This window comes from Somniosus microcephalus, chromosome 19 (genome assembly GCF_052327205.1).
Source record: "Somniosus microcephalus isolate GS21.2 chromosome 19, FLI_Smic_1.0, whole genome shotgun sequence".
NCBI lineage: Eukaryota > Metazoa > Chordata > Chondrichthyes > Squaliformes > Somniosidae > Somniosus > Somniosus microcephalus.
The window spans coordinates 39560006-39572646 of record NC_141005.1 but is presented as its reverse complement, the minus strand read 5'-3'; positions in this window follow the sequence as shown (position 1 = coordinate 39572646).

The window sequence follows — 12641 nt, the reverse complement described above, 5'->3', positions numbered from 1 at the left end:
GTAGTCTGAGAATTCACAATGTGAGTAAGGAAGCTGACCGACAAACTATCTGGGTCACACTGCAGATAGCAGGAGTCCAAATGAAGATGGAATTGGACACCGGATCGGCGTTGACGGTCATGAATAAGCAAGATTACAAAAGGTTATTCAAACATATTCCCCTACGGGATACGAAGATAGTATTGCAGACATACACGGGGCAAAGAGTATACCCCATCGGAAAGATAAAAGTCAAGGTGGTACACAAGGGCAAAGAACGCCAAGGAATGGACTTATATGTACTACCTGAGGGAGGTCCACCACTTCTGGGATGGGAGTGGATCAGGAAAATAAATATGGACTGGCACTCCCTAAACGCAATAACGGTAGATTCCGGGAAAAAAGATGTCAAACCTGAACGATTGTCCAGAATATTGGATGAGGCTAAAGAGGTGTTCCAACAGGGACTGGGAACACAGAGGAATTAAGGCAAAAATCAAGATTGCAGAACATGCAAACCCAAAATTTTTCAAAGCCAGACCGGTACCTTATGCGATACAACCTGCTATGGAAGCTGAGCTGGAAGGGCTAGAACGTTCAGGAGTACTGTCTAAGGTGGACTGGAGTGAGTGGGCCACGCCCATTGTTCCCGTCATGAAGCGTTCATCGAGTAACAAGCCAGGGGAACCGGGGAAGGTCCGCATCTGTGGAGATTTCAAGATCACAGTTAATCCGGTGCTTCACACGGTGCAATATCCGCTTCCGCGGATTGAGGATATCTTTGCTTCATTGTCTGGTGGGAAACGCTTCACCAAGATAGACCTGGCGCAAGCGTACTTACAGATGGAAGTTGAGGAAGAGTCACGCCAGTATCTCACAATCAACACGCACAGAGGCTTGTATCGATATAATAGACTGGTTTTTGGAGTGGCTTCGGCTCCAGCAATTTGGCAGAGGGCCATGGAGTAGGTATTACAGGGAATTCCAAGCACTCAATGTTACTTGGACGATATCCTGATTACAGGAGATGACGATGAGGAACACCTTGCAAATTTGAAACTGGTGCTCACCAGGTTGAAGGAATATGGCCTTCGAGTTAATCGCCAGAAATGGGAGTTCTTTCAGAAACGGATCTCGTACTGTGGTCATGTCATTGACCAGGAGGGGCTGCACAAGTCACCTGACAAGATCGAAGCTGTTGTGAAGGCTCCCGCTCCGGAAAATGTATCCCAGTTGAGGTCGTTCCTAGGGTTGATTAACTATTACCATAAATTTCTGCCAAATCTATCCACGGTGCTGCACCCGCTGAATGCTCTTTTGCAGAAAGAAGTACCATGGAAGTGGAGCGAGGACTGTAAGAAGGCCTTTCGCAAAAGCAAGGCATTCATCACCTCAGAGGAAGTGTTGGCTCACTTCAACCCAACACTACCTATTCGTTTAGCTTGTGATGCTTCTCCTTATGGTATTGGAGCAGTACTCTCACACAAGTGGCCAAATGGCTCGGAAAGGCCAGTCGCATTTGCATCCAGATCATTGACCTCCGCTGAGCGCAACTATGCTCAGATAGATAGGGAGGCTCTCAGCCTGGTGTGGGGAGTAAAGAAGTTTAATCATTACCTGCAGGGCCAGAAGTTTACACTGCTGACAGACCACCAGCCGTTGGTATCCATATTCAACCCTAAAAAGGGTGTTTCCATTATGACAGCGCAAAGGCTACAGAGGTGGTCCCTTTTCCTAGGGGCACACCAATATGACATAGAATACAAAGGATCAAAACAGCATGGGAATGCTGACGGGTTATCGCGCCTACCGTTGCCAACGGTAGAAGAGGCGCCTACAGTGGACCCAGTGGAGATGTTCCACTCAACCATAGTGGAATGTCTACCAGTAACAAATTCTACGATCGAAAAGGAAACAAGAAATGACCCGACTCTCTCACGAGTCTACGATTTAACGGTGAAGGGATGGCCAGCACATGGCGAACCACTGTTGCCAGCATTCTCACAAAGAAGAGAACAGCTGTCAGTGTGCCGAGGAACTTTGATGTGTGGATCCAGAGTGGTGATTCCACCCAAACTCCAGCATAAAGTGCTAAAGGAGCTTCACGAGAGGCATCTGGGTGGAGTGAAAATGAAGAACCTAGCCAGAGCGTTTGTGTGGTGGCCAGGTATCGATGGAGACATCGAAGAAATGACCAAGAGCTGTCTAGGATGCCAGAAGGTCCAAAACGCCCCACCACAAGCTCCTCTACATCCATGGGAGTGGCCCTCATCTCCATGGCAAAGGGTACATATCGACTTTGCTGGTCCATTTATGGACTCAATGTTCTTAATCGCGGTGGATGCACACTCCAAGTGGCCGGAGGTAATAAAGATGTCCTCCACCACCACGAAAAAAACCATCACAGTATTAAGGACCATATTTGCCAGGAACGGGCTGCCGGAACAGATCTGTTCTGATAATGGACCGCAATTTGTGTCCGAAGAATTCAGGAAGTTCTTAAAAAACAATGGGGTTAAACACTACACGTCTGCCCCATACCATCCCGCCACCAATGGATTAGCTGAAAGGTTTGTACAGACCTTCAAGAAGGCCATAAAGGCCATGGGTAAGGAAGACATAAATCTACAACATAAGGTAGATAACTTCTTGTTGGCGTACAGGAATGCAACACATGCGGTTACAAACCAAACTCCCGCCATGATGTTTTTCAATAGAAGACTAAGATGCCGGCTGGATTTGATCAAGCCAAACATCAGAAGGGACGTAGAGAACCGGCAATTTCAAGGCATGAATGAAAGGCCAACTAGAACCTTCCAGATAGGTCAACAAGTTTTGGCCCGGGACTACCGTACCGAGAAATGGCAGCCTGGAACTATTTGCACACGACTAGGACCGCTGATGTATACCGTGGACATTGGTGAAAGCATAATAAGGCGCCATGTTGACCAGATCATAGAGTCATCCGAAAAGGGACAACCTACTCCACAACTCTATACGCCTAATGATGAAGCAGAGATACCCATAGGATCTACCTCCGATCCGGTGATACTGGAATCAGATGAACCCGACACTGGCATTCAAGCCGAATTGACCTTGCCAACAGAACCTACTACACCACCGAAAACTACTACACCACCGAGGCGTTATCCGGACCGAGTCAGGAAGCCTCCAGAGAGACTGAATCTGTGAACTGTTGTACATGAAGTTGTGTATATATGTTATGATGTTATGTTAATGGGGAATATATATACTGTTAAGCTAAAAAGGGAGGATTGCGGTGTATGTAACCGTTCCACCTTTAAGAGAACTATTTTAAGAGTGGCACTACTTTATCTTGGCTGCTGTATACTGTAATACCGGTGGTGACCACACCGGTATATAAGTGCTGTGTAATGATTTATTGGGCAATTCCGCCCTGACCTTCGACTAGTAAAGACCTGTTAAAAGTTACTCTTGTGGTCTGTGTAGTAATTCTCATTATAACACACAGACTTAACAGTTAACTTTCAGTGTTTCTTGTACAAGGACACCCAGGTCCCTCTGAACACCAACGTTTCCCAATCTCTCACCATTTAAAAAATACTCTGCTTTTCTATTTTTCCTACCAAAGTGGATAACTTCACATTTCTCCACATTATATTCCATTTGCCATGTTCTTGCCCTTAGCCTGTCTATATCCCCTTGAAGCTTCCTTGCATCCTCCTCACAACTTACATTCCCACTCAGCTTTGTATCAGCAGCAAATTTGGATATATTACATTTGGTCCCCTCATCCAAATCATTGATGTAAATTGTGAATAGCTGAGGCCCAAGCACTGATCTTTGCGGTACCCCACTAATTACAGCCTGCCAACCCGAAAATAACCCATTTATTCCTACACTCTTGTCTGTCCGTCAACCAATCCACAATCCATGCTAGTATATTACCCCCAATCCCATGAGCCCTAATTTTGTTTAATAACCTCTTGTGTGGCACCTTATCAAATGCCTTCTGATAATCCAAATACACCACATCCATTGGTTCCCCCTTATCTATTCTGCTAGTTGCTACCTCAAAAAATAACAGATTTGTCAAACACGATTTCCCTTTCATAAATCCGTGTTGACTCTGCCCAATCCTATTATTATTTTCTAAGTGCCCAGTTACCACATCCTTAATAATAGATTCCATCATTTTCCCTACTACTGATGTCAGGCTAACTGGTCTGTAGTTCCCCGTTTTCTCTCTCCCTCCTTTCTTAAATAGTGGTGTTACATTTGCCACTTTCTAATCCGCAGGAACAGTTCTAGAATCTATGGAATTTTGGAAAATGACAACCAATGCATCCACTATCTCTATAACCACCTCTTTCAAAACCCTAGGATGCAGGCCACCAGGTCCAGGAGATTTATCGGCTTTTAGTCCCATTCATTTCTCCAGTGCTATTTTTTTACAAATAATAATTTCTTTCAGTTCCTCATTCTCGCTAGAGCCTTGGTTCTCCACTATTTCTGGGAAGTTTTTTGCGTCTTCTTCCATGAAGACAGACACAAAGGGCTGGATTTTGTCAATGGGGACGCGTTGGGGGAGAGACTGCTGGTTGTCGGGTTTCAGTCCCGCCCCCAATGACATCTGGCCAACCCACGCTATTTTCCCTTGATTGACCTTGTTAAGCTTGCCCTGCGGGCTTAGCCGGCCAATTAAGGGAAAGCCAGTGACAGAGGACGTCAGCGTATGACGTTTCATCTGATGAACTGTGTGGAGTTTGCACATTCTCCCCGTGTTTGCGTGGGTTTCCTCCGGGTGCTCCGGTTTCCTCCCACAGTCCAAAGGTGTGCAGGTTAGGTTGATTGGCTATGATAAATTGACCCTTAGTGTTAGGGGGATTAAAATATGTGTGGGGTTACGGAGATAGGGTGGGATATGTGTTGGTGTAGGGGTTACGGGGATCGGGTGGGATATGTGTCGGTGCAGGCTCGATGGGCCGAAATGGCCTCTATCTGCACTGTGGGGTTTCTGTGATTCTGTGAATTGTCAGCGTTTGACAGCTTTGAGAAGCTGTCAAACACTGACACTCAATTCTAAGGTGAGCCCTTGTACTGAAGACACGTACGACGACGACCAAACCTCTTTCCTTAGCAGAAAGCAGATGGCTGCTGCATCTGAGAATGCAGCAGCCATTCTGTCATCTCTGCCGTTGAGATGAGGCACATCTGGACCCCCAAGGGTTGAAGCCTGCAGGAAGAAGCAAAGGTAAGTAAACTTTTTCTAACACTTTATACTCACCGCTCATACTTACCTCTCCACACTTGCACCCATCACTCACCTCCACAGCGGACTTTTCGATCCCTCTCACCCCCGCAGACCCACTGCTCGCCTCGCTGACCCTGGCGAGGTTCGCAGCCGTCGGGAAACCCGCACTTGTGTGGGTAAAATGGGGAAAAGACTCTTAACTGCCTGTTAACTACCTGTTAACAGACAGTTAATTGGCTGTAATCCCCTTCCCGCCTCGAGGAGACGGGTCCCTGCGCGAATCGGGGACCCGCCTCCTGGGAAGATGGCACGGAGGGGAGTTGGGAGCGGGTTCGGTACCCGCTCCCAGTTTCTGCCATTTTCCCGGTAGTCCCGCCTCCCCAAGGCTGGCAAAATTCCCCCCAAAGTATTTGTTTAATTTCCCTGCCATTTCCTTATTCCCCATTATAATTTCTCCTGTCTCAACCTGTAAGGGATCCACATATACTTTTGCTAATCTTTTCCTTTTTACATACCTATAGAAGCTTTTACAGTCTGTTTGTATGTCTCTCACTAGTTTACTCTCCTATTCTATTTTCCCTTTCTTTATCAATTTCTTGGTCCTCCATTGCTGAATTCTAAAATCCTCCCAATCCTCAGGCTTACTACTCTTTTTTGGCAACTTTATATGCCTCTTCCTTTGATCTAATACTATCTTTAACTTCTCTTGTTAGCCACGGTTGGACCAATTTTCCTGTGGGGTTTTTGTGCCTTAAAGGAATGTATATTTGTTATAAATTATGTATTAATTCCACCTGCACACGCACATTTAGGGAATTACATATTGGAACTCCTATGTCTGTCTGTTCATTCAACGTCTTTCCATTGAGTGTATACTCCCAGTCCTTGGTTTTTTCTCCCAAAGTTTATTACCTCACCCTTATCCATATTAAATTGTACCTGCCACCAATCAGCTCATTCCACTAACCTGCCTGTATCTTCATTATTGTGTTTTCCAGCGCTCCTCACTGTTTGCCAAACCTCCTACTTTTGTGTCATCGGCAAAATTGAGATCGTGTTCCCTATAACCATGTCCAATTCTTCTATATATTTGCCGAGAAGAAAAGTGGATCCAGCACAGACTACCGGATACACCATTTCCAATCTTTTTCCAGTCGGAGCAACACCTATTTATCCTAACTCTTTAGCCCCGATTTTAACATGGAGCGGGATTTGGGCGGGCGGTGGGGCGAGCACCAAACCTCCTGGCCTTCAGTGTTGGGCCTGGACGATTTTAATGCCTAATCTGCATGCCACCGGCCATCTGGCTGGTGGGAAGGAGCAGAAGTTCGGGTGGCAGGAGGTTGCCGGCTGGCAACAAAGGAAGTCTCAATGGCAAAAAGGAACTCCTGCACCTCCTGGTCCCACAATGAAAGTAAAAAAACGTACTTGTGTGGCGGAACCACCAGAGGATTACGGACAATTGTATATAATTCCTTTTACAGCAATGTAGTACAGCTGGGGGCTGCACCTTTAATGTATCTGTTAACTGTACTAGGGCTTCTTTCCTGTACTCCGCGTGATGACGTCATGCCGTCCGTCACGTGATCTCTCAACGGCGGGAAGAACGTGATGATGTCATGATGTCAGAGCTCGGAACCTTCTAGCAGTAGAGCTTGGAACCTTCTAGCAGTTTCCAGAGAGGCTTTCAAGCAGACCAGACCTATTTGCATTGTATCCTACAGTTTCCTGTACAGCTTCGTTTGTTCATTAAATTTTATTGGTTTTGATTTTCTGAGTCGATCTCAATTCTTCGGCTAGGAACCCCAGTTCCTACATTGGTGACCCCGATTTCTTCGAACAATTTTCATTGAAGTTACATCTTGGACACGAACGCCGTCACCCTCAAACTGCCGCAATTTTGGGAGCAACAACCAGCCGCGTGGTTTTTCCAGGCGGAAGCCCAATTTGCAATCCGGGGAGTAGCAGCGGATTCGACCCGTTATTATTACGTGGTCTCCGCCCTCGACAGTGCCATGGCCTCGTGGGTCGTCAGCCTCCTCGAGAGTCCACCGAACGATGGCAAGTACGAAGCTTTAAAAGCACGTTTACTGCAGATTTTCGGTCTGTCCAAGTCGGAGCGCGCTCACAGACTTATCTCCATGCCCGGCCTCGGGGACTCAAATCCTCAGAGCTCATGAGCCAAATGCTCACGCTTTTGGGCTCGGAATCGCAATGTTTTCTGTTCCGCGAGCTGTTTCTCTGTCAACTACCAGAGCCAGTACAGACGGCCTTGGCCAATTCCGCGATCACGGATTGTGCTGAACTCGCCGCGGAAGCGGATAAAATATTCACCGTCTCACAACAATCTTATGCAGCCACGAGGCGCCCATCCCCCACAAGAGCGAATCAGACGACTTCTCCTGCAGGCTGGCGTGCATACCACGCTCGTTTCGGCGTAAAGGCCAGAAATTGCCGTCCGCCCTGCAGTTTCTCACCAAAAAAAAAACCTACCTCAAACCAGCGGTTTCTGAGAAGATCAATAAGGTCTAAGGGTTGCGATGGCCGTTGGCCATTGGGTCTGCAGGGAAACTCCTATACATTACAGATTCTCTGTCAGGGCGACGTTTTCTCTCTGATACTGGCTCCCAGTGCAGTATCCTACCAGCGTCGAAGCTAGATCTTCAATCCGGCGGTCAAGCTCCCCCCCTCGAGGCAGCCAATGGTGCGGCCATTCGCACGTTCGGAAAGCGTAGGGTCCAGTTGAGTTTTGGCGGCCAACGTTTTGTTTGGGAGTTCATCACGGCGAAAGTCTCACAGGCCATCCTGGAGGCAGATTTCTTCTGCGCAAACGGGTTTCTCGTCGACGTCCGACACTGCCGGCTAATCAGTGCCTCCACTTTTCACTCGGTCCCCTGCCACCGAAGCACCGCGATGTCTTGGTCAGTTGCCTGTGCAGTCCCATCTCCAAATGAGTTCTCTCGTCTTCTCAGTGAGCTCCCTGAGCTCAGCAGGCCCACATTTTCTTCTTCAGTCGCGAGGCACGGTGTGGCGCACCACATTACCATGACAGGATCCCCCGTTTATGCAAGAGCTCGAAGGCTGGAACCCGGTAAACTCGCGACCGCCAAGGCGGTGTTCCATACAATGGAATGCCTGGGTATTATTCGACGTTTGAATAGTCCTTGGTCCTCGCCATTACACATTGTTCCTAAGCCAGGCGGCGGATGGCGACCATGCGGTGACTACAGACGCCTGAATGAGGCTACCACACCGGATCGGTACCCAATTCCTCACATTCAGGATTTTTCGGCCCATCTGGCAGGGAATTCCATCTTTTCCAAAGTAGACCTCATCCGAGGCTATCATAAAGTGCCCGTGCATCCTCAGGACGTCCCCAAAACTGCCGTCATCACACCTTTCGGGCTCTGAGTTCCTTCGTATGCCATTTGGGCTGAAGAATGCAGCACAAGCCTTCCAACGTCTCATGGATTCCGTGTTGCGCGATCTGCCGTTCATCTTCGTCTACCTAGATGACATCCTTATTGCCAGTAACAGCACGAAAGAACACATTACGCACTTGCGTACCCTTTTTTCTCGTCTCCGCCAACATGGCCTTATCATCAACCCGGCCAAGTGCCAGTTTGGGTTGCACAGCATTGATTTCCTGGGACACAGAATCACCTCAGAAGGCGCCGTCCCGCTGGCCACGAAGGTGGAAGCAGTCACCTCGTTCCCTCTTCCTCAGACCGTCAGGGCCCTCCAGGAATTTCTGGGAATGGTCAATTTTTATCATCGGTTCGTCCCCAAGGCGGCATTGTTGATGCAACCTTTGTACGAGACCCTCAGGAGGTAAATCGCGCAAAGACCTGATCGATTGGAAACCCCAGATGGACCAGGCTTTCCTCGACACTAAGAACGCTTTGGCTGCTGCGACCATGTTGGCACATTCCCTTCCGGGTGCAACCATTGCCCTTACCACCGACGCATCTGATTATGCCATCGGTACAGGAGCAGTGGGTCGACGGCACATGGCAACCACTAGCTTTCTTCAGCCGCCAATTGCGGAAGAACGAACGCAAGTATAGTACTTTTGATAGGGAGTTGTTGGCATTGTTTCTGGCCATCCGCCATTTTCGCTTCCTACTGGAAGGACGCCCATTCACGGCTTTTGTAGACCACAAGCTACTTACTTTTGCAATGGCCAAGACAGCGGAACCATGGTCAGCACGGCAACAACGTCATCTTATGTACATATCTGAATTTACAACCGACATACAACATGTCTCGGGCAAAGACAACCTGGTGGCGGATTGTTTCTCCCGCGCCCAGCTCCACGCAGTACACCTGGGAGTCGACTATGTTGGTTTGGCAAAAGAACAGAAGGCAGACCCTGAAGTGCAGGCATACCGGACCGCACCTTCCAGCTTACAAGTGGCTGATGTCAGTTTCCAGGCCGCAGGGACCACACTCCTGTGTGACATCTCGATGGGCGTCCCACGTCCAATCGTTCCAGTCGAATGGCGCAGGAGAATTTTCGACACTATCCACGGGTTGTCACACCCTGGCATGAGAGCGTCACAACGACTCATGGCAAAGAAATTCGTCTGGAAGGGCATGCATCTCGACGTCCATGACTGGACCAATACCTGCGTGAGTTGCCAGAAGTCCAAGATATGACGCCATGTTAAGGCCCCAGTCGCCACTTTTCCAGTTCCGGAGCGTCGATTCGACCATGTGCATGTGGACCTGGTTGGTCCTCACCGTGGTAGACCGCACCACCAGGTGGCCAGAGGCAATTCCTTTGGTTGCCACCACAGCGGCAGACGTCTCCAGAGCCTTCATCTCGTTGTGGGTAGCTCGGTTCGGGGTACCGGCTGACATCTCCTCCGACCGGGGGCCTCAATTTACCTCTGAGCTTTGGAATGCCGTAGCTCAAGGTTTGGGCACCAAGCTTCATCGTACCACCGCCTACCATCCACAGGCAAACGGTCTGTGTGAAAGATTCCACAGGTCCCTTAAAGCCGCACTGCGTGCTAGTCTCCGTGGGCCTAGTTGGGTGGACAGGCTCCCTTGGGTGCCGCTAGGTCTTCGCACGGCGCCTAAGGACGACCTGCATTCTTCTTCAGCAGAGCTGGTTTACGGCCAACCACTCAGAGTGCCTGGCGATTTTCTTCCTCCTCACACGGAACCCTGGTCCCCAGCTCAGCAGCTCGTCAGCCACCAGGAAGCAGCTAGGAATTTCATCCCAGTGCCTACGTCGCATCATGACCTGCAGCGCTCCCGTGTCCCGGTGGCTCTTAAGAGCGCAGAATACGTGTTCATTCGGCAGGATGCTCGCAAAAACCCGCTCAAACCACCTTACACAGGTCCGTTCCGCGTCATCTCGTCAGGTGACAAGTCCTTCACAGTCGACGTCGGCGGTAAGCCTGACCACATCTCCATCGACCAGTTGAAACCGGTGCATCTGGATCTGAGCAAACTAGTCATCACCGCTCAGCCACCTCGTCGTGGTCGTCCACCGTCGACTGCCGGTCCAGTACAGCCACAGTCATCCGCCGAGTCGCCAGTGCCCGCCTCACCGGGTCGACCACAACCGGCCTCTTCTTCTCCTCCGCCTGCGGCGTCATCCCAACCACAGCCAACAGCCAGTTCGTCTTCTAGCGCTCCGTTCCAGCTGCCGGGGTATCGCAGTCGGTCGGACAGACTCATCGGACCCCCTTCTCGCCTTACCTTCTCTGTTAAAAGCAATTCTGGGGGGGGCGCATGTGGCGGAACCACCAGAGGATTATGGACAATTGTATACAATTCCTTTTACAGCAATGTAGTACAGCTGGGGGCTGCACCTTTAATGTAGCTGTTAATTGTACTAGGGCTTCTTTCCTGCACTCCGCGTGATGACGTCATGCCGTCCATCACGTGATCTCTCAATGGCGGGAGGAACGTGATGACGTCATGACATCAGAGCTCGGAACCTTCCAGCAGCAGAGCTCGGAACCTTCTAGCAGTTGAGCTCGGAACCTGCTAGCAGTTTCCAGAGAGGCTTTCCAGCAGACCAGACCTATTTGCATTGTATCTTACAGTTTCCTGTACAGCTTCGTTTGTTCATTAAATTTTATTGTTTTTGATTTTCTGAGTCGATCTCAATTCTTCGGCTAGGAACCCCAGTTCCTACACTTGTTTGGTTCTCTTCTGGTCCCGGATCCTCTTCCCGCTGTCTTCACCTGGCAGGAAAGTCGCAATGGCTTTCCCGCTCAGGCCACAGTTAAAGTTGCCATCGACCCCCGATGATGTACAGGAAACTTTGTGATATCCGGCACCGACCCGATCTATCAAAACTGCCGGACATACAAAGTTAATGTTGAAGCATACGGAGGTTTTCATCTCCGTATCTGACAACAAACACTTGCTTAGCAACAGCTTCTAAAGAGTCGGCTGCAGCTGCAAGCATCTCTAGCTGAAGCTGTTGCTATAGCTACAGACCTTGCAGTGCCTGACTGGGAAAAAAAAAAAGAACGAGAACTAAAAAAACGTATAGAAAACGGCTCCTGATTTTTGCCGTTAGATCAAGTATTCCGGACATACAACCTCTGGATAAACCAAAGTTTCCTGTAATCGGACCAAGTATTGTGACACAAGAAGTTTAAACATTAATAACTGTCTCTAGGGTGAGATACTTCAGACCACCTGGCACCTGTTGTACCCCTGCAAGAAGTCAACAGTCCCGGTTTTAACCTGGGGCGAGAGTGTGGCATGCGGGGGCCAGGGCGGGACGGAAGCACCCATGACAACGCCAGTATGAGGCCGGGGCCATTTTAACCCCTGGGCCTCACTTCAATGAGAAAAATAGGATTCCTGCCCGAAGTCGGCAGCGATGACGTGGAGGACGGCAAGCAGGAGTAGGATGTCGGGTGGTTGGAGGTCGATGCTGGGGACCCGAAGAAATGGTCCCCAAATTAAGTTGTTGGAGGTGGGGCGGTCTAATGAGAATTGCAGTTGGTGGATGGGCGGAAGCCCAGGCAGGGAAGGCCCAAGGGGAAGAACACTCTTGGCCCACAAGGAAACCTTTAAAAAAAAAATTAAATCACTTACCCCAGCCTCTTCTGGCCTTGGATCCTTTCTGCCGCCAGCTTTCCCTGGCAGCTCCAACATTGGGTGTCGCTGCCTCAATTCTCAGCTAAAATTGTGCAGGGTCTGAATGACGTCAATGGACCCCAACATTTCAATATTCACAAGGCCCCAGCCTGTCTGCAGCAGGCGGCCTCGACACTCCTGAAAACCTAGGAGCTAAAATAGCAGCAAGTGCAAACATGGTGGGAACGCAGTGGGTATTGCCTGATCGCCATTTTAGCCTCCCCCCCCCCACCCCACTCGCACTGTTCCCGCCAAGCGGGTAGCGTTAAAATCATGGCCAATGCCTCAAGAAGAGGAGAAAATGAGTGACTTC